This window comes from Protopterus annectens, chromosome 2.part2, assembly GCF_019279795.1.
Source record: "Protopterus annectens isolate FY-2018-M chromosome 2.part2, PAN1.0, whole genome shotgun sequence".
Lineage (NCBI taxonomy): Eukaryota > Metazoa > Chordata > Ceratodontiformes > Protopteridae > Protopterus > Protopterus annectens.
The window spans coordinates 538,372,579-538,400,008 of record NC_056730.1 but is presented as its reverse complement, the minus strand read 5'-3'; positions in this window follow the sequence as shown (position 1 = coordinate 538,400,008).

The window sequence follows — 27,430 nt, the reverse complement described above, 5'->3', positions numbered from 1 at the left end:
CGGCAATGTAAACCAAAAAAAAACGGTTTACATATATCCAAACATGACATAGGAGTAACGGAAGGCTGCCAACGTCATGTGTCATAGTGGTGCAACATGGCAATGTGGAAAGAAACCGAGAATGTCAAAGGAAAACATGCAGAAAATGTAAATAACGACATAAATGTCATGTACGCAAAAACCACAGCAGAACCCCAGGACTTGTCCACGGAAGGTGAGGAACAATGAAGTAATATGACAATGCCATAAAAGAGCAGTATAAGACACATCAGCATCACAGCCACAATACACCATAGTATGAATGGAAAGCCACAACCACAGCCCAAGGGTTGCCAAGGAGTGGCGTCGGTGTCTGGCGCCGTAACCATGTATTAGTAGTCAATGCCATGCAAATGAGGCAGATAATACTGAATCGCAAAACCCCCGCCGGCGTAAGGCTGCACCAAACGGCGCAGCGGTAAAACACCGAGGAGTGGCCTAGAGGGAATACCTGTCAATCGCAGAGGGGTGTGCCGCTGTAGGAGGAAGCACATTGGAGCCCAGCAAACCTGGGCTGTACAATGCACATCACAGCATCAGGACCGGCGTATGAGGAAATAGATGCGCTGAGAGTATACAATGTGCGCACAGATGCATGTGCACGAGGATGACTACGTTCCCCAAACCAGTCATGTGACGGCCGCCCCGTCAACAACCATGGATACAGGAAGGTGATGCGGAGAATATGAGGAAATGCGGAAGCAGTGTAATTGGAGTCGTAATGAGCAATTAACACCAATCAACCGACGGAGGGCAATCGGCGGCAGCTGACAACTCTGCATGCAGAAATCTGAAAAACGGGAAAGGGGAGGAATATGAATGCAAAGAAAGTAGTGGATGTTGCAGAAATGCAAAGAGCGAAGAACCGATACAGCACAGCCAAGGAGAGAGTTAGCATAACGGCGGCAGACAAAATGCATGACATGTCATGTGCCTGCAGGATGCACTCCGTAAATAGTAGGTGCAACGTGCAGAAACAGTAAAGTAAGGTGTAAAGCTAAACCAATGCAGGCAAGTGTAATGTAACACCAAAGGCAACAGCGTTGCAGTGTCAACGGTAAAACACGGTAGATAACCCACAGATATGGCAGCAGAGACACACCCAATGACATCACCGGGTGTACAGCACAACACTATAAAGTGGGAATGCACACAACACACAGCGCAAATTCCCAAACGCTGCGCCTTACGGTGTAAACACACGGGGAACTTTTAAAATGTATATGTTGGGTGCTGCCATGGCCGTGATGCATCAGCATGTGTTAGAGACAGACGGAGTTGCGGAGGAGGGTGCCGACAACTACCGGAGGCCTCAGAGGAGAAGGAGAGTGTTCAGACCAAGGGTGACCTACCAGGGGCTGCAAGACCTGGAGATAGTAGAGCGTTACAGGGTGGACAGGGACACGTTACAGCAAATAGTGGAGCTGTGCCGGCCAAGCCTGAGAACAAGGGACAACAGAGGGGAGCCCATCCCAGTGGACACAAAGGTATGTGTAAGCTTGCGAATACTGGCAACAGGTACCTTTCAAAGGCCAACCGGGGATATAATGGGCATCTCACAGGCATCAGCATCCAGGGTACTACACCAGTTTCTGGATGCCATGTTACGACATGCCCATGAGTATATATACTTCCCCAGATCTCAGGAGGAGTTGGCTAGCAATATGCGCCACTTCCACCGTGTGGCACAATACCGGAGGTACTGGGTGCGATAGACTGTACGCACATAGAAATCAAGTCACCACCCGGTGAGCAGGGTAGACGCTACATAAACCGCAAGGGATTCCCCTCCATCAATTGCCAGGTCGTGTGCAATGCGCAGGGCATTATCATGGATGTGTGTGCTGGCAGCCCCGGAAGCTACCACGACTCCCATATCTGGCATGCCTCACAGCTGTATCAGGTATTCGCCAGGGGGGACATCACACAAGGTCACCTTGTGGGGGATGCTGGCTACGCATTGGAGCCGTGGATGATCACACCCATCAGAAATGCACACACACACATGCAAGAACGCCATAATGAGGCACACGCACAAACCAGAATAATCATAGAGCGTGTGTTTGGGATGTTGAAATCACAGTTCCGGTGCTTGGATACATCTGGTGGAGCCTTGCAGTACTCTCCAGGCACATGTGCCCACATATTCATAGTATGTGCTATGCTACATAATATGATCCTGCGGAAACAGCTGCCGCAGGGACATAATGGTGTAGGGCCACCAAGCCCGCCACAACTGCCAAGGCAAGCACAGGCACAGGGCATTCAGCGCCATGAACACACTGTGCCAGCCCCAGTAGGCAGACGGAGGCGTACCCAATATGCCTATGCCTTGGCAAAGAGGGAACGTATAGCACATACTCTGACAGCGTAGGCCCCATGGACTGACACCTCCCTACCTGCACACACAGTGAAATGGACGGCACACAAACATGTCCGCCCGTAATGTGTACTGTATGGGCGGTAACATGTGTGACTCCAACATAGGTAGCACCCAAACACTGCACAACCAACAGCCAGTGGAGCATGGAACGCCAACACCTCAACCGCACGCGGGTCCGACACCAGACGGCGTAGCCGTATGCTGCCACGTTCGGCGCAAGGTGTCTACATATGTACATATGTGCATACACAAATATGGATATAGATATCATTACACACGTAGAAATATATGTACACATACACAGATATAAAGTACAACAAGTTAAACAGGGAATCACAGGGATGCAAGGTTACAGATGCAGTAAGATGCGAACTCTCAACATAGTAAACATACTGAACGACAACCCGACTATCCGGGAGGGTGGACAGAGCAGGGAACGTCACCCATGGAAAGGTCAACCCACCTAAATGCATATTCGCCATTCGGTATGATCGCCAGGCCACGATACAGTAACAGGACATGTGCGTGTAATATTCTTAGGATATGAGGGCGAAGGTAGACACCGCCGCCGGCGATGTGGTCAACATAGGTACTGTGTGCAACCGTCCCTGCAAAAGCGGCAGTATGTCTATGTGTGAGGTGAGGGTGTCGTGTGTTCCGCTGTGCCAGTGTAATGTGTGTGACACTATAAAATGTGTATGTAGGTGGCATGTGACAGGCGGAGTGGAATAACATGTGTAGGCATACAGTATAGGAACCACAGGCGTATGTATAGCAGTACCCACAAAGTAGTACTGAGAGCTCCTCACTGGCTAGGCGCGTGGCGACGTAAAATGATGCAAATCGAAAATGTCCCAGAATGTACCACAGGAGTATAGCCAACATGACATGCAAAGGACGCATGTACAAACCATCACCGTATGTATGGCGCCGATATGTTAATTCCAATACGATATATCGGCAACGTTACGCAGCAATAGTTATGTACCGCGGAAATACGCATGTGCTACCCCGGCACCGATCGTGGACACGTATCGTCCCGTAAACACCGCTGTGTGTTCTACGAGTGTTAAACAAGCAATCGCCACCTGAATAGGTGGCAACCGGTAGCATACAGGCCGTCCCAACTACAGGACCACAATGACCGTAAATATCCGTGACAAAATGCCAAGGGATAGTCGGCACGTATGAACAGCTGCAGATATACTACCAATGTGACGGAGGAATACATGCAGGAAGCACACAAGCAGGCGGTACCGACAGCAGACGACATCAACAAAACCTACACTCCTAGAACAACAGACAGGTAACTTGTAACTCCCCAGGCAGGGATGGAGCACACACAGAAGCATACAGTGTATGTACAAATGCAAGGCCCACAACCCGTACCCGTCACCCACAGCCGCCGATATACCCCATCGCACATATCAAAGGGATACAATCCGAAATAGCAGCAAAAACATACAGGCAGTTAATGACAGCGGCATACCCGCAACATCCCGTGTGGGAACCACTATCAGCAGCGGATGCATACCTGCATCCGTTGTGTACAGGAATACAAGAGCTATGTTACACATCAGAATGCAAAACGCCATCGACAGACGCCGGCAGGACACGGACACCCACATGTGGAACATAATACCATACCCAACACACACAATCCAAGGCTAACACCACAGCCAAATGTACCTGACGCCACACATAGCGGTTGTAGTCACACATAATATAACACAATACATACCATCCCCACGAAGGTAGTGCAGATAACCAATGCCCAGACGATGAATGAACCATGCCCTAGTTCCGACGAGTACCGTACAAATGGAGGAGATGCACAGGTGATATGCGCATAAGTACACACTGAGAAACAGCTATTGGTGTGATGAACCCACATGCCGCAGGTGACGACGGATATAAGGAAGACTCCCAGGATAGTCAAACTGTATGTTCATACCGAACAAAGACGTTATTCCTACAAGAGCCGATCACTTGTCAGTAGCGAGACACAAACGGAATACGGAAAGCAATACAGGAAAGGTATGTAGAACCCACGAGATGTACTGGTGTGTAACGCATGATATGTATGACTTAATCGGCACTGTATGTGAACGGTGTTTGTCAGTAAAGATACCTGTCCATAAAGGAGAGAGTGGTGAAAGGTGGTTATGTAGTGTTAACCTGCTGAGTATACCAACCACTGTGGACACCGTGTGCACAGCAGTGGGACATCATGTACACAGCTGGGATAGGCCAAGGGTGCCATCGTGATTTAAAACACAGAACAATGCCACCACCCACGCTGATGCTGGCAGTGGATGTCCAACAATGAAGTGCCACAGCAGGGGATAGGACATGTATGTATAGTGTCACAGCACACATGTGTATGGGCAGATATTGTCGATGTCATACGTAATGTGTGCACGACGTGCACGTATGCCTCGCAGTAGGGGTGACCATGTCAAGTATGTATAATGTAAAGCTATCATGATGGATACGCTCAGACATTATCCACAGTATCACAGGCATAGCATGCATGATGGACGTATGGCCTAGTGTTATGTACATTAACAGGATATGTATGGCCTGCAGATATGGGACAGAGCAGTAGCAGAATAGCCACCCAAAATGGAAGGAACATCAAGTAACCATGTCCAAGCTATCTGTAGCAGGTGCAATGTGTGCAACAATGATGTCTGGCAGGTCCATGTGTAAACACATGTGCAATGTACACAGTCGTGCCACCCCATGGTACTGTCCACTGGACAGCAAAGGTGGATGTCAACTGCATGTCTACACAGTACTGCTGTTGTGGTGGTCCCATGTGTATGTGTCACCCTATCAGCAAGGGAGCTATCACATGACCAGTGCCACAGTGTGTCCCTGTGGGATGTGCACAGGACCTATGTTCTACAGCATGGTGTGTGTCTAGTCTGTGTAGGTAAACAGAAGCCCAGGCTAAGCAATGTGGCTTGTGTGCACATATGCATGACTGCTTCATTCACCCTGCCCACTGCAAACGCCATGTAGGAGTACTACATGCATCAGTAATGCGGAGGACATGGCCCATGGCAGAGTACATGACACCAATGTGTAAGTGGTATGCAGATGAGTACAGATGTGTTCCCCGTCTGTCATCTGCATATGTAAACTGTCTGAGCCTGGTATACATCACGGCATGACTATACTGTGACATGGAAAGTTGTAGCCATTGTGGAAGGCACACCACGAATGTGTTATAGTAACCCTGCCCGTGTGTAGATGTGTGTATGGCACAAGTACAAAGGCTACCAATGTCCCAGCAACACACATAGTCCAGATATGTGTGGCCCTCCAGATGTGTACCCACGCCACAGTGGAATATGGCAACCACAGCACCATGTGGGGCATGTGTGTGTACAGCAACCATGTACAATGTGATATGCATGTATAGGGACAGTATCCACGTGATACCCAGTGGATGACTGTCGCTATGCAAAGGTTATGTGTATGCACCATCTGTGATGTATCTGACACAATGACATCTACACGATATATCTGCCACACCGACACCTGTATGGTTGTTAGCAGTATGAGCTGGTGGAGCTAGAATGCTGCCAGGTATGTAGATGTGGGACATGTAGACATGGACATTACTCCGTGACAGCATGTTGTGTATGTAAGCAAATAGTGAACATGAGGGGACACATGACTGAGGACTGTGTAATGCCACATGTACCTTACATGTCGTAGGTAGCATGATATGCTTGCACCACTGTGTGACCTGTCCAGGAGTCACATAGCCTAACATCCTGAGACACAGGGTATGATGTGATGGTGGATGTGTACATTGCCAATACCAGAATGTGGAATGGTGCTGAAGGGCAATGTGGGGATAATGTCTGATTTGTTACCCTCTGTACTACACCAACCACCCATGCAATGGTATGACAGGTGGCCATCATGTGGATGTGGTGTGCTGTGGCACACAGACACCCAACAAGGGTGCCAGTAAAGGCATGGAAGTCGCCAATGAGTGTGTGAAGCATGTATGTGAGGATGTGCCCCAGTGCCATACCGAATGGTGCAGTCATGTATGTATGAATGCAGTCCCACGTGCAATGCACTACCACCCATGTGTAGTGTGATAGATGCGGTGGTGTGGTGGTCAAGGTACACAACGTCCATGAATGGGCTAGCAGTTAATTCAGTGGGCTGCTGCAGAGACACATAACAACCAGTTTGGCGGGATAGAACAGCTATGGAGATTGAGGTGACATTGGGACAGTGTCCGAGGACATAATGTGTGCATGGCAGTACCATGTATGTGTCCACAGGGACAATGTGATGTCCATGTATGGATTGGAACCCTGTAGTGAGTGAGAGTGTATATTATTGGTAGGTATCCCATTGGCTGGCATGTTGCCAACAACATCTCTGTCGGCAATGCCTGGGTGACTGTCGTATGCTACATTGAATGTGGATGTAGCCAAACAACACAGACATACCACCACACTGCGTGAGGGCCCACACTGCAAAGTATGGTGGTCATGTGTAGGTAGCTAGCTGTGGAGTATGTGATGGACCACGAGGACACACCATGACTGTCAAGTGATGCACCACACACATTTGAACATACCCACCGTGCAACAGCCTGCACATGCGCCCATACAGCACATGTGCATGGAACATGCATACTACCGTGGCATCTGTGAAAAGGCCAGTACCACCATGTCTCTGTGTGGAATAGCATGGTCCCTACCAGTGCGTACATGTAGCGGAAGTGCATTGTGATATGTGTCAGCATAGTCATGTATACTGTCCGTCTGCCGGGTGCCATGCCATTAACTACCCCGTCAGCAGATGTCGGTAGTACCGGCTGTTGAGCACATGTACCATGTATGCTGCAATGGGTGTGTGTCCAGGGTGTGGCTAGCAGGGCCACGAAGCATATATGTCCAACAACCAGAGGGGGGATGTCTGTAGGTATAGCACACAGACACATGGAGGTATGGTGCATGCCAAGGGTAGTGTAGGTATGGTATGTCATGTTTAATGTGTCACCCAGCTATGTGTAGTGCATGGCCAAGCATGTGTGGGTACATGGGAGTCCATACTAGGAAGTGCGTGTTGCTGTCAGCACATGGCAGTAGCAACTGTCCGAGGTGCAATGTACAGTATGATAACACAGCCAGCATGTAACCTGTGGTGTACAGTGTACTCACTGTCACGTGTCACAATGTGTCTAGCGGTCACAAACATGGGTATCCGAACATGGAGTACCTATGATGCATTTGTCTTAGAAAAACATACAGTATGTGTGTAAATCACTGTGTGATGTGGGATCCACTCACCTGTGTGTGTTGCAGTCCAGGTATGTGCCTGGGAGGTATGATCTGTGTACAATCTGGACCGGCAGGTGTGCTCTGTAGAGCATGGAGGCAGGTCCCAGGCACCGCAGATTAATGTCAGGCATGCCTTACTGTGTGTGCAGTGCATGTGTACAGCACAGTGGGGGGTACAAGCATTGTCACACATCACTGCATGCCATGCCTGCCTGTGACAGCCCTGCTGGCGACAGACATGTGACACTGCTGCAGAGGCAGCATAGCATGTGAAGATGGACATGTGGGCCCCACACCCCAGGCAGATGTCCGCAGGTCATGTGTGCCACAGTACTGTGGTTGACCATGACTGTCATACTGGATCAATACCACATGCCTGCATAAGTACAGTATGATCATAGTCAACAGTCGCAGTGACAGAGTAGGCAAATGTACAGTATCCCTGTGTGCAGACCACTGCCTACTGTACACTCGGCTAGACACACACCCAGAGGGTGAATACACCATTGAGCCATCAGATGTCCCATTCCACGTAGCCTGTACAATGTCATCACAGGCTGGTCACAATAGCATGTGGTAAGACAGACATGTTGTACCAGGTGATGTGTCATGTGTGCATATGTTGACTTGCACAGCCGTTCACATGTCTGCAACATACCGGTGCATGATGCATACTGTTACATGATGTGTGGAACTGCACTGTGACACACAACAGGGACATCTGACACAGGTGTGTTGTGAATGGTGTAACCCATGTTCACACAGGATACACACTGCCGCTGTTGGCAGCCATGCTGGTGGCTACCAGTGGTGCATGCAGTGGTCATACAGACATACTGCATACAGTGTTCATGCAGGGATGTCCATCCTTGTGGATGATGTGTTGCTATGTGAAGGTAGGTGTGTGTTGTGAATGTTACACATCCAGATGACACCATCTGATGCAGTCATGGTCGTCGACAGCATCACACACATCCACAGCAGTCAGAACCCTGTCCTGAGAATCTGTGTCAGTCACCCTCGTACTGTGTGACATATGTGCACATGGCAGAACACCTCCCACTGTCATCTAGGATGGCTATGTGATGGCTGGAATGTGCCGTGATAATGTACAATGCTGGTAGCCCAATGAAGTACGTGGAATCAGACACAGTACGCCATGGCTGCCATGTAAACCATGCACAACAATGACTGTCTGACAGACACAAACAATGCGTTGACATGTTGAACATGTGCACATGAGAACTCCCAATGAGGTATGTTGCACATATCGATGTACAACTGTCATCTATGGCCATAGCATGGGTGCAGACGCACATACCCCACAGGCAGTACCATGTGATGCAGGTAGGGGGGCATTGCAGGTGCACATGTGACAGTTGCTGTACCGCCACATGTCCTGCATAGCCGTCATGTAGGGGTAGTAGTGGCATGTGACTGATGGACATGCCTGTACATTTGACCATGTCCCACAGGAGATGTGTTATGTGTGTACAACATGTGATGTGCCAACATCAAGCTGTGCAGTGTATGGCCGCCAGTGTACCTGTATGACTTGTTCTGCGATGGGTGCAAAGGCACATAGTACTGCATTGCACGCCCACAAGCCCCACACAGGTGCATAGCCTGAACATACAATACAAAGAGGGTGTGGGATGATAGCAACCCACAAGAGGAGATGGGTACGGGTGGCAACCCACTACCACATCCGTGGGTATGGTGTGCATGTGTATGACACATTAGCACCTGAGAAGCTAGCAGTACAGCAGTACAGGGTTGCATGCATATATGTTCAACAATAGCCCTGTGTGTCCCACCACTGGCCCGTGGATAGACAGACACCAACACAATGTGCAGATATGATATGTGCACAGCACATAAACGATGCCTACTGTAGAACAGGCAGACTGTGTAGACATGTGCACAGTACTTCTGCGCCAGCCACACTTAAACACGTTATGTGCCGAACCACACCAATAGTCCAGGCCATGCCAAAGCTGGACGTGCATGCATCTGTGTATGTACGCCTGTGAATGTCTCCGGTGTAGCGGTATAGCTGTGTCACTGTTCTTCACAACATAATGAATGGGTTGTATGTGTGATGGGTGCGTCATATGTGTATGGTCAGATCGACGATACCATCAGTGCCCCTGCTATGTGAACATCCCTGTCCCCATACATGGATACCTATGCTGTGCCCAACATCACGTTTCCAGAGGGAGGGATGGCGGTGTGTAGTGCACCAGCAGACATGGGTGTGGCAGCAGGCACTGGATGTAGACATATGTGGTACCCACGTCAGTCCAGGTAACCATCTATGTGCACGGGATAGCAGTGTGTGGCCACATACAGCACTGTGTAGATCAATATCGCAGCACATAGCACCTGTCAGGGTTACAGTGTATGCATGGGTGTGTGATACCTGCATGCACCAGACACACCCCACCAAGCAGCGTGCAGCCTACCTTGCATAAGGCCAGTGTCCACACCATGGTGATAGACATGTGTAATGTCCAAATACACATAGCAATGACATATGGAATGGACAGCCACCCTGCCAATATCATTACCCCCCAGGTGGATCACATCCCAGTGCCATGTATGTGGCATACCTTGCCATACCATGCAGCCCTGCCCAGCAAGGCTGCATGTGCTATCACAGTCCTACATGGTGCGTTGGCCAAAAGGCACTGTCACTATCAACCATACACAGCAGTAATGTTACAGTGATGCACCCTGTGGTGTTACAGGTGCTGTGTGCTGCTGTGGACAATGTGCGTGTACATGCTATGCATGACCTTCCCTGCTAATGTGGCATGGTTACACATTGTCCCATGTGTATCACATGTGCAACACAGGTGAGCCGTGGAAAGTTGCCCAACACCCATACAGTGCTGTGTGGATGTACATGGCACAACACATGCATGTGCAGGTGTCCATGTGTATGTGTACAGTGCCACTGCTGATGTTCATAATGGCCACGCGTGATGTCTATTGACATATAGACAGCATCCAGGTGAACAGTAGAACTGTTGTCACAAGGGGACCCGTGCCAACTGATATGGACACAGGTGTAGACAGGTACACATGTCAGCAGGCTAACATCAACATGGTGCGTGTACAGTGTGATGAGGTGACACACAGATATGAAATGACACCCACTGCTCAATGGTGTGACGGCAACACATTGGCTGTATCACTGCCATGATGCCTTGCAGAGATTACTGTGCAGATGTTGTACATGTCATAGCAATGTATTCCCAGCAGTATGCCAGAACAGCAGTGTAAATGTGACCTGCCACCATCGTTATGTCTTACAGATAATGCCACGTTCCCGGCTGCCTGCCTTTAGCTGACAAGAAGATGAGGTGATCATACCATTGCTACATGATAATTATGACATCTTATTTAGCCATGTGCCACTGCAGGCACAACAACGGGAGGAGATGTGGCAGGATATGCAGGAGGGTGAACAGCCTGGGCGGCCACAACCGCACATATCAACAGATCCGCAGGCACTGCACAGACCTAATCTGGCATGCGAGACAGCGTGCCGCTGCAATCGCCAGACAACAAGGTGGGACAGGTGGTGGGCCACCAACCCAGCCCCCACTCACAGCCACGGAGGAGCTCCTGGCCGGTCTGGGGACACCCATGGAACAACACGCTGAAACCCTCGCGTCCATCGTGGAGGTGGGTGTCTCCCAAACAATGAGCTCGGAGCTGCCTGGTAAGTCAGTGTTGCATGTTTGTATGACAAGCGATGTAGGAGTGGGTGTCATAGTACAATACATAATATAGCAACACATGCCAGGTATATGGCCACACAGGATGCATACTACAGTATGCTATGTTGTGTATGCACACATGTGCAGAGCACATGCGAACACGCAGGTGCATGATGTGACATGCAGAATGCTTACTGTGGCAATAGTAATGGATAATGTGCATACCTTTGTGTCATCCCTATACAGGTACGTCTGGCGTGTCGCAAAGACAAGGGTCTGTCACAGGTAAGTCTGTTGCTAGTAAAAGGCATGATACGGTGTATTGATATTCCCCATGTGTCCAGGTATGACATGCACACCTGGGTGTGCCCCAGTCACGGTATACAGGTTGCACCATCCAACACACACACCACCCATGTACAGTAGATCCAACCATTAGTATAGAGTGGCATGACACCACATAACCCATTGGTGTGTTATGTGCAGTCAGCTATGCATACAATGGTGAAGGTGTTCCACAATGGCTGCATGTGTAGTATGCATTGGTATGCCTCTGCAGTATGAACACAGTACCACATAGTGAGCTGTGATCTGGCCAGAGCACAGGTGTTACCACTGTGACCTATGCCCCTGCATTGGGTGCACATGTTGTGACATGGCACATGACATGTCCCATGCATGTGGATGTCTGTCTGCAACATTGTCACACCATGACATGACCTATGCATGACATAGCAGACATCCACAATGTCTGCATAGCCGTAGGGAATGTGACACCTCAGACTAGTACGGTTGTATGTCACATGTGCCACCACAGGGCCGTGTGCACGAGGTCCATCACACACAATTGTCGATGACCCAGACAAACAAGGCCATGGGTGATACCTACAGGCATGTTGCCACACAGTACATCCACAGTGGGTAGTCACCGTTGCACCCTGTCCACACATAGTGGGCTCATCACTGTAGTGGACCCCCTGGACATCCGATGTGGTACACCAGTGAAATGGAATGACTGTCCCCAGCCAATAGAGGTGCCACCAATGTCCACCATATACGTGCTGCTGAGCAGCTGAACTGGTTTTCAGACATGGCAATGTAATGCGTCCAGGTCACGCATCGCACAGAAACATACCGGTGTCCTGCTACCATGCAGTGGCACAGTGCCTGTACTCCACACTGCACAGCTATGTACACAGCTCACACCAACCACACATGCACAGACATCCTTGTTACAGATGCATTGTATTTGTAGACTGTACACATAACACTGCACTGTGACATCCGTTGTGATGTGGTGCATGTGGTGGGACACCATTGACACATGTCCACATGATACCGCACATGTTTGCGGTGTACATGACATAGTGACAGCAGCCATGTGTACAGTTAACTCGCCTGTGGCCACACGGTGTATCACGGTGATGCATGCAAACTACCATGAATGTGTGTACTGCATGCCTACTAACAGACACCTGCCTGTTGTAGTGTGCACTCCAGGGCAGTATGCATACTGCCACTATTAATGTCTGGGCTGCATTCACTGGGCTGTGGTGTGGGAATGCTGCATGCCACATGCAATATCACATGCATGATGTGTCTGCATGTGTGTGTGTCCACGTGTGTGTGTCTGCATGTGTGTGTGTGTGTGTGTGTGTGGCTGTGTGTGTGTCAGCATGTCTGTAATGTAACTTACGGTATGTCTCTGTATTGACAGGTGCTGTAGGTGCATTCCCCTCCTGCGGTCCATCTGATGCTAGTGTCCCCACAGATACTAGTGGTGATGACCATGTGCATGAGGCACAGGCAGGGTCGTCACAGGCAGACACTGTGCCATTGGAGAACATCACACATACGTCCCTTTCATCCCTGCACATGGTTCAGATGCCGACACATACCGCAACACCATTGCCCATAGATGACGGACAGTCAGCGTCTGTTGGCACCGAGCAGGAATGTGTGGTGGCTGCAGAAGGTGCGGTACACACGACATTGCCAGTGTAATGACTGGTGGAGTGCCACACAGGCATGTGGCAGGTGCTGCTCGTAGGAGGAGCACTGCTAGACATACACCTGCCGTACAGGGTGCAGCAGCTGGTATAACCAGACGCATGTTCCAGACTGTAATGGCGGCGCAGGCACGTGCCAAACGGCAGAACCAGGAAGGGCAGAGGCTGCAGAGGTCCGGAATCCGCTCCTTAAATGAGAACATCCAGTCATTGGCGAATGCCCAACAGCATCTTGCCGATGTTCTGGATAGGAGATTGGGTGAGATGGCTGGGATCCTCGACCGAGGCATGGCCATCCGTGAGCGTGAGCTGTCCGTGCAGGAACACCTGGTAGGGGTGAGGCATAGGGCACGTGGCCGTGGGCTAGTAACACCAACAAGTACAGGTCAACGTGTGCGTGCCACCACCCATGCCCACCCACACAGTGCTGGTAGCAGCAGCAGTGCAGCTGCTACTACACCGACCACACCAGGACACAGCAGGCCACGTGGACGTGGCCCTGGACGGCCCCGGCATGGACACGTTTCCAGCGGACATGTGTCATCGGAGAGTGGCCACTCTATACCTCCACCCGGTAGTGCCCGTGCGACCCCAGGCAGGCACGGGTCACGTCGCCGCAGGCCGACACAGTGAGCCGTACCACCTGCACTGTACAGTCTGGGGCTGCCAAGTATACCCGTGTAGGCATCACAGATGACTGAACTGTGTACACACATACCCACACACAGCAAACACAACTGTAGGGCTCCACCACATCCACATGCATTCTGCACAGTCATGCCCAGTAAATGCACAGGCCCTTACACACACACATGATGTCATCCATTGGTACAGCCTATGCCTGTGGCACACATATCACCCTGTGCATATGATGAAGTCTCTGCCACATAATCGTGAGCTACACCATTGGTGCACGGTTATGCAAACATATTCTGATGCACAGGGTGGACAACATAGTGAGAGGTGTATGTGATACCTGTGTCTGCATAGTATGTGATGTGTATGTTGTGGTGGCTGTGTATGGCAGGTGACAGGTGCGTATGTGATGTGGTTTGTGCACTGACATCATGCAGCAGATATACCATGTAGTGCAGGTGCAGCATTCATTGTTCTGTGTACACAGTATGCGTGTTGGTTACATGTGTAGCACCATATTGGTTCAGTTAACCCATATGCCACTTATGGTGTACTTGCATGTGCCCACTGGGAGCACTGTTATCAGTTCCCCACGTGTAGTCGTGGGGTACCCACAGGCACATCTGGCAATAGCAGCATAGCACAGGTACCCGCAACCAGCATGGACCCCTACATAGGTACATAGGCGCACATGTACATACCAGGCTATGTGCCCTACGGCATGTGTAAACCTAGCAAGACTGTGTGTGGCTGCTAACACCCCTTAGGATGAGGGTACCACATCCATCAGTCTCCTGTCCCCTGTCCAGCACTGACACAGAGATGATGCCTGGTGCATACTCATGATCACACATCCACACGTCATGATTACTCCTGCACAAAGGCAGTCAGGGCCTCTGCTTCACATGGGCTGGCAATCCTCTCCGTGTTGTAGGGGGTCTCTGGGCGTTGACCCTGTTCCCCCAGCACGTCCTAGTCATCTTTGTGGTGAGGTGTGTGTAAGTTGCTTCTGTGGCCGTGTTTGCCCGGAGCCTAGGAGGTGGAACTTGTCCATGTCACCCAGGTTGGACATGGCTGTGTATGTCAGGCACAGATCACCACAGAGCAGACATGCTGGGAAGGTATACAGCCGGAGTCCCCTTGGTCGGGCAGTGTGAGACACATGTCCCAGCACCTTTATCCCCGCCTCGTGGAATGTTTGTGGTCCTTCTGAGTGCTGCAGGTGTCAGGTTAGGTACAGCCCACATGTGCCATTGTACGCAATCATTGCTGTGGTGTGTGATGTGTACAGGGGTACAATGAACACCCGTGATGTGGATGTGATTCCTTCCAGACCAGGTGGCCACAGTGGAATGTCTTCCCACCCACATTGGCATTGTGTGTGTTGACAGAGGTTACTGACAGGTGTGGTACCCATTTCCATGAACACGTCCACCATGTTGAATGGATCACCACCTACATGTTACATTGGGGCAAACATGTCCTTCACACTGGGTAGGTCTGCACCTTCTCTGGCATGTAGCAACAGGCCATGGCTCTCGCACCAGTTATCCATGTGTATGATGCCCTAGGTGGATGTCCGTGTCAGATGGGGTGTTGGGTATGGTGGCCGGTGTGCAGTCATCTGCATACCTTGTCTGCCACAATCCCCCTATGTTGGCATGCACATTGTAAGGTCGAATGCCAAATGGCAGGGGGCCCAGGACGGAGCCCTGTGGGCCTCCACTCGAGACCAGCTTTTAGTCTGACACGGCACCAGGAACACACACCCTGTGTGGTGTGACCTCCAACCATTCTGAGAACCATCGTGTGACTTATGTCCCCACATGTACGCTGGTGAGCCTTTCCATGAGACCCACATGGAGTGCATTCTGAACGCTCCCACCAGGGCATGGTAGTGTGTGCAAACCGACCTACCCCCATCAATGGCCTTGGTGACTGCTCCAGACAGGACGAGCAGGTTTGGGAGGCAGCATCTGCCCTTGACTAAGTTGTTGTGGGTATGTTCCAGTATTGGCTGTACACCACTGTTTGTATTCATGGGCACCTGTATGGCCCTCCCTGCAGCTTTGCAGACAAGGCTTGTCAAGCTGATAGGGCGGTAATGTCTGCAGTCCATAACAGCACTACCCTGGCATAGTGGGACCACAGATGCCATATGCCATCCAGCGGGACCTAGCCCGTAGTAAGGCTAACATGAGACAGTGGCCTTATGTGTGGGGTGAGGGCCTCAATGAGGTTGGGTAGCACACAGCCAGGGACACCATCGGGGCCCATTGGTGCTGTGTTAACCATCTAACAGATATCAGATTACTCCAGGGCATATGAGATGTTTCGAGGCTAGACTCTGGTGGGATGGATATGTCCCCTCTTGGGGTGGCGGGTGGATGTATGCATGGGACATGTCCGCTGGTTTGTTGACAATGTCTGTGGGTGCAGTGACCGTTGTACCATTCTGGATCATTTCTGGCCATGTCTGTGTGCTCCCACCCATGTCCCTACCACAGTTGAGGAAGGCCCTATGGTTGTCTCATGTGCCCTCTGCAGTACCACTACCACAAGCGGCCTTGGATGATTGTATGTGTGGCCGTATGTTGACGCTGGTATGAATGGGTGATGGCTTCCCTGGTACTGATAATGCTCCGTCATGTATTAGCTCCAACTGCTGATGTACGGTTTGTCAGTGGCTGTGGTCCACCAGACCATGTGCCTACCTTTGGTGGACAAGGTCCTGATGTTATCATGATCACTTGGTGCAGACATCCCTGTGTGTGCTCAGAGAAGGCATTCGTAAGGGAGTTGGCAGTGCGGCCTGTGTTCACCACTGGCATGGTGGACTTGTAGGGTACCACACCGGTCGTATGATGTCTGTGGTTTGCTGTGAAGAGGTCCTCACTTAGGTCTCCCATGCCAGTGTTGGGTGCAGGATGTGGATTACCAGTGGATACACTATATGGTCTGACATCACCATTGAGGGATGTACATCCTGTGTGGAGCATTTCCTCCCCATGTGTGATGGGCAGAACTGGTATACGTCGACCCCTAGTGGGTATGGTTCATGGCTGTTTCACAGCGGTCACGTGTATGAACACCCAGGACCTGTGGCGTAGGGTGTTGTGTCATGGGTAATGTTCCCAGTCTATGTATGGGTGCTTGACGTCACCCAATACGGTGCTGTTGTGAGAGCATGCACACTCACCAGTGTCCTCAGGACGGCTGTGCAGGTATCCTGGATTTGGGAGGGTGGTCTGTAGCATGCAACAAACTGTAGGGCGGTCCTACCCATGGTTAATTGCACCTGGATATTCCCCGCTGCAACGGCCACGTCTGTGGCATGGCCGGGTTGCTGTTGTGTGGCTGGGCACACACGACGGTCCACATTCTGCCACCCATGCTGTTGCACCATGTGTATGCATGTGTGCTCTGTGCCGAGTCTAAGTGTCTGAGCATGCCCAGTAAGCAGTTGTGTAGATGGACACACAGTACAGTGCACACCGCGCCCGACTGCAGTAATACCCCAGGTGCATGCCTGTATCCCCTTCGCAACGGCCACGTCTGTGCCATGGCTGGGTTGCTGTTGTGTGGCTGGACACACACGACGGTCCACATTCTGCCACCCATGCTGTCGCACCATGTGTATGCATGTGTGCTCTGTGCCGAGTCTGAGTGTCTGAGCATGCCCAGTAAGCAGTTGTGTAGATGGACACACAGTACAGTGCACACCGCGCCCGACTGCAGTAATACCCCGGGTGCATGCCTGTATCCCCTTCGCAATGGCCACGTCTGTGCCATGGCTGGGTTGCTGTTGTGTGGCTGGACACACACGACGGTCCACATTCTGCCACCCATGCTGTTGCTCCATGTGTATGCATGTCTGCTCTGTGCCGAGTCTAAGTGTCTGAGCATGCCCAGTAAGCAGCTGTGTAGATAGACACACAGGACAGTGCACACCGCGCCCGACTGCGTTGATACCCCGTGAGCATGTCTGTCTCCCCTTTGCAACCGCTAGGTGTGGGAGGCATGGCCAGTACACCCGCCGGGGGTACACACGACAGTCGCCACCGATGTCTGCAACTGGGCGTGTAGCCATGGCCAATGGCATCCTGTATAGCCATGGTGACCATCCAGGTGACACATATGTGGCTGTCATGCCACATTGGCTGCCTACATCCTGCACGACGGATGCCCTCCCATAGGGTAAAGTGTCATGTGGTGCATCCCGTATTCCTGTCGTGATGTACTGATCACTAGTTATTTGGTATTCCCGACTGCAGCACTAACGTGTTACTGTACGGCCACCTTGGGATGGTAACAGGCTGCGTGACTGCGCACTCTGTCTTCATTCCCTATCGGACGCATTGCCTCTGCAGATGATACCACCCACCTAGGGGTATGCCTCCTGACAGTGCTGTGCTCAGTAATCCCGTTAGCGTGTTCTGTAAATGCTTCATGCTGTAGTGAGTTCATGTAGGTAGGCGTAGGTTCGACTCGGCCCTTGTGTGTGTGTGTGTGTGTGTGTGTGTGTGTGTGTGTGTGTGTGTGTGTGTGTGTGTGTGTGTGTTTCCAGCTGCCTCTGCAGATGAACTAGCTTTTAGACGCTTCGCAACACATACCTCGGCTATTGCCGGCTATTGTCTTACAAGTGATGTCACCCGCCTAGAAGTATGCCTCTGACAGCGCTGTGCTCAGTAAACTCGGTAGCGCGTTCTGTAAATGCTTCATACTGTAGTGAAATCATGTAGATAGGCGTAGGTTCGACTCCCGGCCCTTCCGTGTGTGTGTGTGTGTGTGTGTGTGTTTCCAGCTGCCTCTGCGGATGAACTAGCTTTTAGACGCTTCGCAACACATACCTCGGCTATTGCCAGCTATTGTCTTACAAGTGATGTCACCCGCCTAGAAGTATGCCTCTGACAGCGCTGTGCTCAGTAAACTCGGTAGCGCGTTCTGTAAATGCTTCATACTGTAGTGAAATCATGGAGATAGGCGTAGGTTCAACTCCTGGCCCTTCCGTGTGTGTGTGTGTGTGTGTGTGTGTGTGTGTTTCCAGCTGCCTCTGCAGATGAACTAGCTTTTAGACGCTTCGCAACACATACCTCGGCTATTGCCAGCTATTGTCTTACAAGTGATGTCACCCGCCTAGAAGTATGCCTCTGACAGCGCTGTGCTCAGTAAACTCGGTAGCGCGTTCTGTAAATGCTTCATACTGTAGTGAGATCATGTAGATAGGCGTAGGTTCAACTCCCGGCCCTTCCGTGTGTGTGTGTGTGTGTTTCCAACTGCCTCTGCAGATGAACTAGCTTTTAGACGCTTCGCAACACATACCTCGGCTATTGCCGGCTATTGTCTTACAAGTGATGTCACCCGCCTAGAAGTATGCCTCTGACAGCGCTGTGCTCATTAAACTTGGTAGCGCGTTCTGTAAATGCTTCATACTGTAGTGAGATCATGTAGATAGGCGTAGGTTCAACTCCCAGCCCTTCCGTGTGTGTGTGTGTGTGTGTGTGTGTGTGTGTGTGTGTTTCCAACTGCCTCTGCAGATGAACTAGCTTTTAGACGCTTCGCAACACATACCTTGGCTATTGCCGGCTATTGTCTTACAAGTGATGTCACCCGCCTAGAAGTATGCCTCTGACAGCACTGTGCTCAGTAAACTCGGTAGCGCGTTCTGTAAATGCTTCATACTGTAGTGAGATCATGTAGATAGGCGTAGGTTCGACTCCCGGCCCTTGTGTGTGTGTGTGTGTGTGTTTCCAACTGCCTCTGCAGATGAACTAGCTTTTAGACGCTTCGCAACACATACCTCGGCTATTGCCGGCTATTGTCTTACAAGTGATGTCACCCGCCTAGAAGTATGCCTCTGACAGCGCTGTGCTCAGTAAACTTGGTAGCGCGTTCTGTAAATGCTTCATACTGTAGTGAGATCATGTAGATAGGCGTAGGTTCGACTCCCGGCCCTTCCGTGTGTGTGTGTGTGTTTCCAACTGCCTCTGCAGATGAACTAGCTTTTAGACGCTTCGCAACACATACCTCGGCTATTGCCGGCTATTGTCTTACAAGTGATGTCACCCGCCTAGAAGTATGCCTCTGACAGCGCTGTGCTCAGTAAACTCAGTAGCGCGTTCTGTAAATGCTTCATACTGTAGTGAGATCATGTAGATAGGCATAGGTTCGACTCCCGGCCCTTCCGTGTGTGTGTGTGTGTTTCCAACTGCCTCTGCAGATGAACTAGCTTTTAGACGCTTCACAACACATACCTCGGCTATTGCCGGCTATTGTCTTACAAGTGATGTCACCCACCTAGAAGTATGCCTCTGACAGTGCTGTGCTCAGTAAACTCAGTAGCGCGTTCTGTAAATGCTTCATACTGTAGTGAGATCATGTAGATAGGCGTAGGTTCGACTCCCGGCCCTTCCGTGTGTGTGTGTGTGTGTGTGTTTCCAGCTGCCTCTGCAGATGAACTAGCTTTTAGACGCTTCGCAACACATACCTCGGCTATCAGCGGCCATTCCTTTATGGATGTTGCCACCCACCTGTACATGTGCCTCTGCTGGTGGTGTGCTCGGTGGTCCACGTAGCACATTCCATACCTGTGTTGTACGTTTGTGCGTTTGGGTATGTGGGTGTGTGGTCAAACAACATGCCTGCCACATGTGTGTGTGTGTCCATGCTCCCAGCTGCATGGGTTCATATGGTATTGCCTTGTGGTTTACGCATAACACACCTATCCTGCCGCCATCCCTGTGTTTCTGGATGGCGGTATGCAGTTCGTGTACCGCTTGTGTGTCTGTTGTGGTCGGCGACCACCGTAGCGTGATCTCCACGTACACCATGCTATGGTGTGCTGGGGTGATGCTGTGTACATGACACACCCGGGCCTGCCACATGTGTCCATCTGTATCTCTGTCATTGTATATCTACATACCTATGTTGTGGCCGTACTGCTGCTCTAGCATGGACGGCTGTCTTTCCCATGTATCACATATTTGCACGGGAGACACATATGACTGTGGTCCGCTATGCATCCACTCATTGTCCATGCACTGTCCGTATTCCAGAACACCGTATTGACATCTGCTGGATATCGTAACACACAGCTATCCTTGCTGTCCTGGCAGTGTACCCATACACGCCATACACCTTGTGTGTACTTGGCTAGTTATGGTGTGTGTATGTCTACCTGTGCTGTATGCATGGTTGTGTGTGTGTCCCGCTACAGCCATCTGTGCATGTGTCGCCACCATGGCTAATCCTTGTGGACCGCAGTTTCATGTGCACGTCTGCACATACCTGCAGACTGTACTACCTCTCCTACGGCTGCGGACTTAGATCGACTGCTGCCCTAGGCTGTAGGGCTCCTTGGCGCCCACCACCACAGCACATGGTGCCCCCATCATGGTATACCTACAAGACACACCTACTAGACAGGTGGCCCTAGTAGTGCGGCGCCCTGGCCAGCCGCAGGAATGCTGTACGCCTACGGCCGGATGTGGGCAGATCACAAGGCATACATCTACATTCGGTGTTTTACGATGTCCAGGTTGTAATACCAGAGGGGGGACCTCATCAGCTATGCTATAGTATGTTGATCTATTTGGTTTAGTAGGTGGAGGGTTGCCCACACACCAGGGCTGACCGATGGAACACTGATGAGGCCTCTTTTGAGAGGCAGGTGGAGCAAGCCCCCGTAACATGGATGTAGTTTAGGTACAGATGTAGGGTTAGCACACATTCGTCCACTCATTCATTTCTGTACCGCTGTATTACAGTGATATGCTGTGCATATCTGCCATATACATTGTTAGATCATTCAATGATGAGTATTCGGCATAGTACAATATCATATGATACATGTGTTAATAGGATGCCTTCTGAGGTGTTAACATATGTGTGTGTGGTAAACATTGCGTCTGTGCTTTCTATGCTGTGGTTACATGTTCATTGTTTGCACAGAAGGTAACACATGGAAGTGTAAGGGGGGATATATAAAGCCTGGACGCGTCTATGTTATGTGTACGTCTCACGGAGCGTACGGGTGATAGCGCTGACATGTCTATGGAGTAACCTTTGGATACCACATGTGACCTGTCGTGGATGAAACGTCTACGTTGACTGTATCATCTACCTATGTGTGTCGTGCTTTGTGTGCCATAAGGTGCCAGCGGGTCTTTGATGTGGATTATGTGTATTCCATGGTCAATTGACATTAACAGTATTAGTTCACAAAAGGATGTCCTTCATTGGTAGGGACGCCATAGTTTCACCATCGTATGGCTTTCCTAGCTGACGTTGATATTGTGCCATTGGTATGTGTTCCACAGGTCACCCATGTCTCCCGCGGTACGGGAGCGTGTGAACCCCATTCCGGTGCTGGCATATTGACAGCTGTACGCCGGTATTGGCACAGCGGTCTGGCTTTGTATGTGGAGTGTCTACTGGTTTCCCCATCTGTATTACCTGTGTTATGCCTCACTGCAGCTGTGTGGTTACACCAAGTTCGCGGTTATGGGTGCCATCTCGGTCCTACGCTTGTCCATCCCTCGAGTGTCTACTGGACACTGGTATGGAGCAGTACACATTTCACACCTGCATTTCGCATTAGATGGTGGATGCTTTGCACTATCAGTGGGGAGTAAGGCACGTGCTACTCCCACATCCCTCCCATGGTGCAGGACAACGTATTATCTGCCAAACAACACCGAGCCCCGTTACTGCATACCCAGGATCCCATGGATGCAGCCCTCGACGGTACCCATTACACATCCTGCATGTGTGCGGGAATGGGATGTGGACGCACATCTATGGGCTCTACAATATGGGAATATCTGTACATATGTCACGCCCTCTGTGGACAGCTGTCATCAACCCTGAACACGCTGGGGGTGCATATGTCTGGCTGTACCATAGACACGGCTGTCAGTTATTTTGGGTCTCCCGATCGTGGCTGGTTGACATTGCGTACGGATGAATCTCTGGGGCCCTACTATGAACACCATTGTGCACATGTATAGTGTAGACCTTGTTGGACTGTGTCCATCTGGCTAGTGGGTTTGACCGCTGCTGTATGTTCCCCCATCGCGGATGTGTGGTTGCTACCCATATTATGTAGTGCTACGTTGACCAGGGTATTCTAAACCGAAACCGGATGGTGTAGATCCAATGATGCTGGCTAGGAGAAGCTTTAGGTCATCCTCCAATGTCCCATTAGGATATGTCCGCCACAGTATCGGCACACGGACACAACCAAAGAATGTAGATCCTATTAAATCATTGACGGATGTTCTTCATAAGCGTGAACGCCATAGTGTCAGGATCCTATGACTTTCCCACTTAACGTTGTTGGTGTGCCGTTAGTATGTGTTCCACAGGTCGGCCATGTGTTCCGCGGTATAGTAGCGAGTGATCCCCATTCACCTTCTAGCAGATTGGGTGCTGTGTATGCCGGTATTTGCACGGCGGTCTGACATCGTATGTGGAGTCTCTACTGTAGTCACTATCTGTATTCCCTGTGTTGTGCCTTACCACAGCTATGTGATTCCACCAGGTTTGCATTTATGGGTGACATCTTGGCCGTACGATTGTCCATCCATGGGAACTGTCCAATGGACACTGGTATAGTGCTGTACACATTTCACGCCTGCATTTAGCATTCTCCGGTGGATGCTTTGCATTATTAGTAGGGAGTAAGGCAGGTACTACGCCCACATCCCTCCCACGGGGCGGGACAACGGATTATCTGCCAGACAACACAGAGCCCCATTTCTGCATACCCAAAATCCCATGGCTGCAACCCCCGACAGTACCCATTACACATCCTTCATGCGTGCGGGACTGGGATGTGGACGCACATGTATGGACACGCCGATCTGGGTATTTCTGTTCATATGTCCTGCATTTCATGGACTCTTGTCAGCAACCTTAAACACGCTGGTGGTGCATATGTCTAACTGTGCCATAGTCACGGCTATATCATCGTCTGTTGTTCGGACACGGCTGGAGTGGGTTCTGTGAGAATGTATTTTTGGGTCCTTCAATGGACACCAATGTGCATATGTCAAGTTAGATGTTGCTGGACTGTGTCCAACTGGCCAGTGCTTTTCACTGCTGCTGTATGTTCCCCAATCGCGGATGTCTGTTTGACTACCCATTCTACGTGGTGCTATGTAACCAGGTGATTTAGTACTGTGAACACATGTTATACATCCAAAGATGCTGGTTAGCAACTGCTTCAAATAAACCTCAGACATCCCAATAGGACATATCCATCACTGTATTTTCAACATAACACCACCGGAACATGTTGATCACCTATGTATTCATTTAACCATGTTGTCTTCATAGGTGGGAACGCCATAGTTTACATATCCTACTTGACGTTGTGGGTGTGCCATTAGTATGTGTTCCACAGGTCGCACATCTGTTCCGCTGTATGGTAGTGGGTGCTCCTCATTTTGTTGCTGGCAGATTGAGTGCTGTGTACGCCGGTGTTGGCACGGCGGTCCAACTTTGTATGTGGAATGTCAACTGTAGTCCCTATGTATATTTCCTGTGTTATGCCTTACTGCAGCTGTGTAATTTCCCCGGGTTTGCAGTTGTGGGTGCCATCTTGGCCGTACGCTTGTCCATCCATGAGAATTGCCTACTGGACACTAGTATAGGGCTGTACACATTTCACACCTGCATTTAGCATTCTCTGGTGGATGGTTTGCATTATTAGTGGAGAGTAAGGCAGGTGCTACGCACACATCCCTCCCACGGGGCGGGACAAAGGATTACCTGCCAAACAACACCGAGCCCAGTTTCTACATACCCAGGATCCCTTGACTGCAACAGTCGACAGTACCCATTACACATCCTTCATGTGTGCGGGACTGTGATGTGGACGCACTTCTATGGACCCGGTACCCTGGGTATTTCTGTGCATATGTGCTGCATTTCATGAACAGCTATCATCAACATTAAACACGCTTGCGGTGCATATGTGTGGCTGTGACGTGGTCATGACAATGAGTTCATGTAGGTGATGATGGAAGCGGGCACGCATTCCTTGAATAAATTTTTGGGTCCTACAATGGACACCACTGTGCATATGTAAAGTGTAGAGCTTGTCGGACTGTGTCCTTGTGGCCAGTGGGTTTGACTGATGCTGTGTGTTCAACAATCGCGGATGTCTGCTTGACTACCCATACTGTGTAGTGCTACAGGAACCATGTTTTCCGAGACCAGAACCCAATGGTGTACATCCAATGTTGCAGGTTAACAACCGCTTTAATTAATCCCCAGAGGTCACGGTTGGGAGGTATCGCCACTTTATTGTCGGAACAACACCTCCAGACTAGGTAAATCACGGGAACTTTAGCCCGGTCTTACCAGCCATTTGCAATTGTAATTAGCAGACACGTGTCAATACATGTATGATAATACATATTGTCATGCCGAAGGTAATCTATGTTATTTGGACAATGGCTTCTGCTATTGGCATCCGTTGCTGTGAGTGTTGCCGGTTACCATACACATTGCTTGCTCAGAGGCAGACTTCCCAATTCTGCACACTACTGTGGTCTCCTTTAAGGACCCTGAGCCAGTGGTCGACAGTACTGCAGCCACTGCATCACTCACATATGCCGTCTACCAGTACCTACAGGACTGCATGAACCAGGCATTCCCTTACCCAACTGTGGTTCATTGTACCAATGCCAAGCATCCAGTGTGGTGTACCCCAGCCATACACAGGCTGTACAACAAGAGGAGGTGGCTACTACAAGGCGGAGCAGACACCTTGTGAGGTATGACACCCTTGGTCATCATATGTGTAGAGCTACACGCTGTCATGACATGGTCCAGGGCACGTTCCACAGATATACCTACATGGACCTGGCTGACAATCATACCACCTTCATTTGCTATGCTCGACACCTGGGAGGTCACTCCCACATATGCTCTGACTGGCTTCACGAAGATGTGGAGTTTACTCAACATACACACATTGCCAAAATACGGGCTGACAAGTTCGGTGAGGACATATCCACACCCTCCCCCCCACATGAGGAGATGTCTGTACCAGCAGTTTGTGGTCCCCAAATGTTCTGTGACACACGGGTGGGACATGCTCTCTCCAGGGTAGTGGACATAGCATCCATGAGACCAGCTGGTGACCCGACTGTGTACTCCACTATCTCATTGAGGAATTAGACCCACAGTTAGGACAGCTATTTCTTTGTAGCCTCACCTCAGGTAACGTACCCAGGTTGTGTCGCAAGGCAACTGTAGTCCCACGTCACAGGGCCAATGCCTCCACTGACCCTGGTTATTACTGTCCCATTACCATGAGGAGATCTATCTGCAAAGACATGGGGAGGGATCATACTGCGGCTCGTAGATGAAGGCATAGTGGACATGCATACTTTGCATCCAACACAGTTTGGCTTGTTCAGGGGCGGTTCATGCCTTTAAAGCATGGTTGACATTTTCAGGACAGTCACCGAGGCCATTGATGGGGGTCTTGTAGTCCATACAGCCTACCTCGACCTGGCAAAGGCCTTCAACACATTACCCCCCTCAGGTATCGTTGATAAACCCATTGGCTGGGATGTGAACACGTACATCACTGGATGTGTTGTAAACTGTCTATGTGACACAACCCACGCGGTCATAGTTGCTGGCAGCATGTCAGACCTACTGCCTGTCGCAAGCGGTGTCCCATGGGGCCCTTCTCTGGGTCCACTCCTCTCATACATCTACATTTCCACAGTACAGGCACACACAGGGGTGTTATGGGCAACATTGTTTGTAGATGACTGCGAAACAGGTGCCATAGTGGGACGGACATCTGTCACAGATATCCTTCAAAGGGGCCTCCCAGATATGCATATCTGCTGTCAGGGACATGTCCCACAGCTAAATGCTAAGTAATGCAACATCATACCTGTCGAGGAGTACTAGGTCACCCCTGTCCAGCATATAGGTGGCTGTCCACTGAGCGCAGGGGTGATTACCAGGGATCAGGGGACAGAGTTTGTCGGTCACCATTCGTTCAACACACACGTTGCTATCGTGGCTCGGTGGGACTTCTACATTGCCCACCTGTTTGTGCAGGGATTCACATCTACATCAGGGTAGGTCATTGTCTCCTTGTACCCATTACGTGTTACACCTATGATTTACTACATTGCCCCATTCGGAGGGTATCTGACCCAACACCTACAGCAGCTGGGAAGGCCTCATAGGTTAATTGTCATACAGATGCAGGGTGACATGGATTTGTGTAATGCTGCCCCACTTGTAGGACCCCTGCCCCATTCAGTCACATACCTGTTG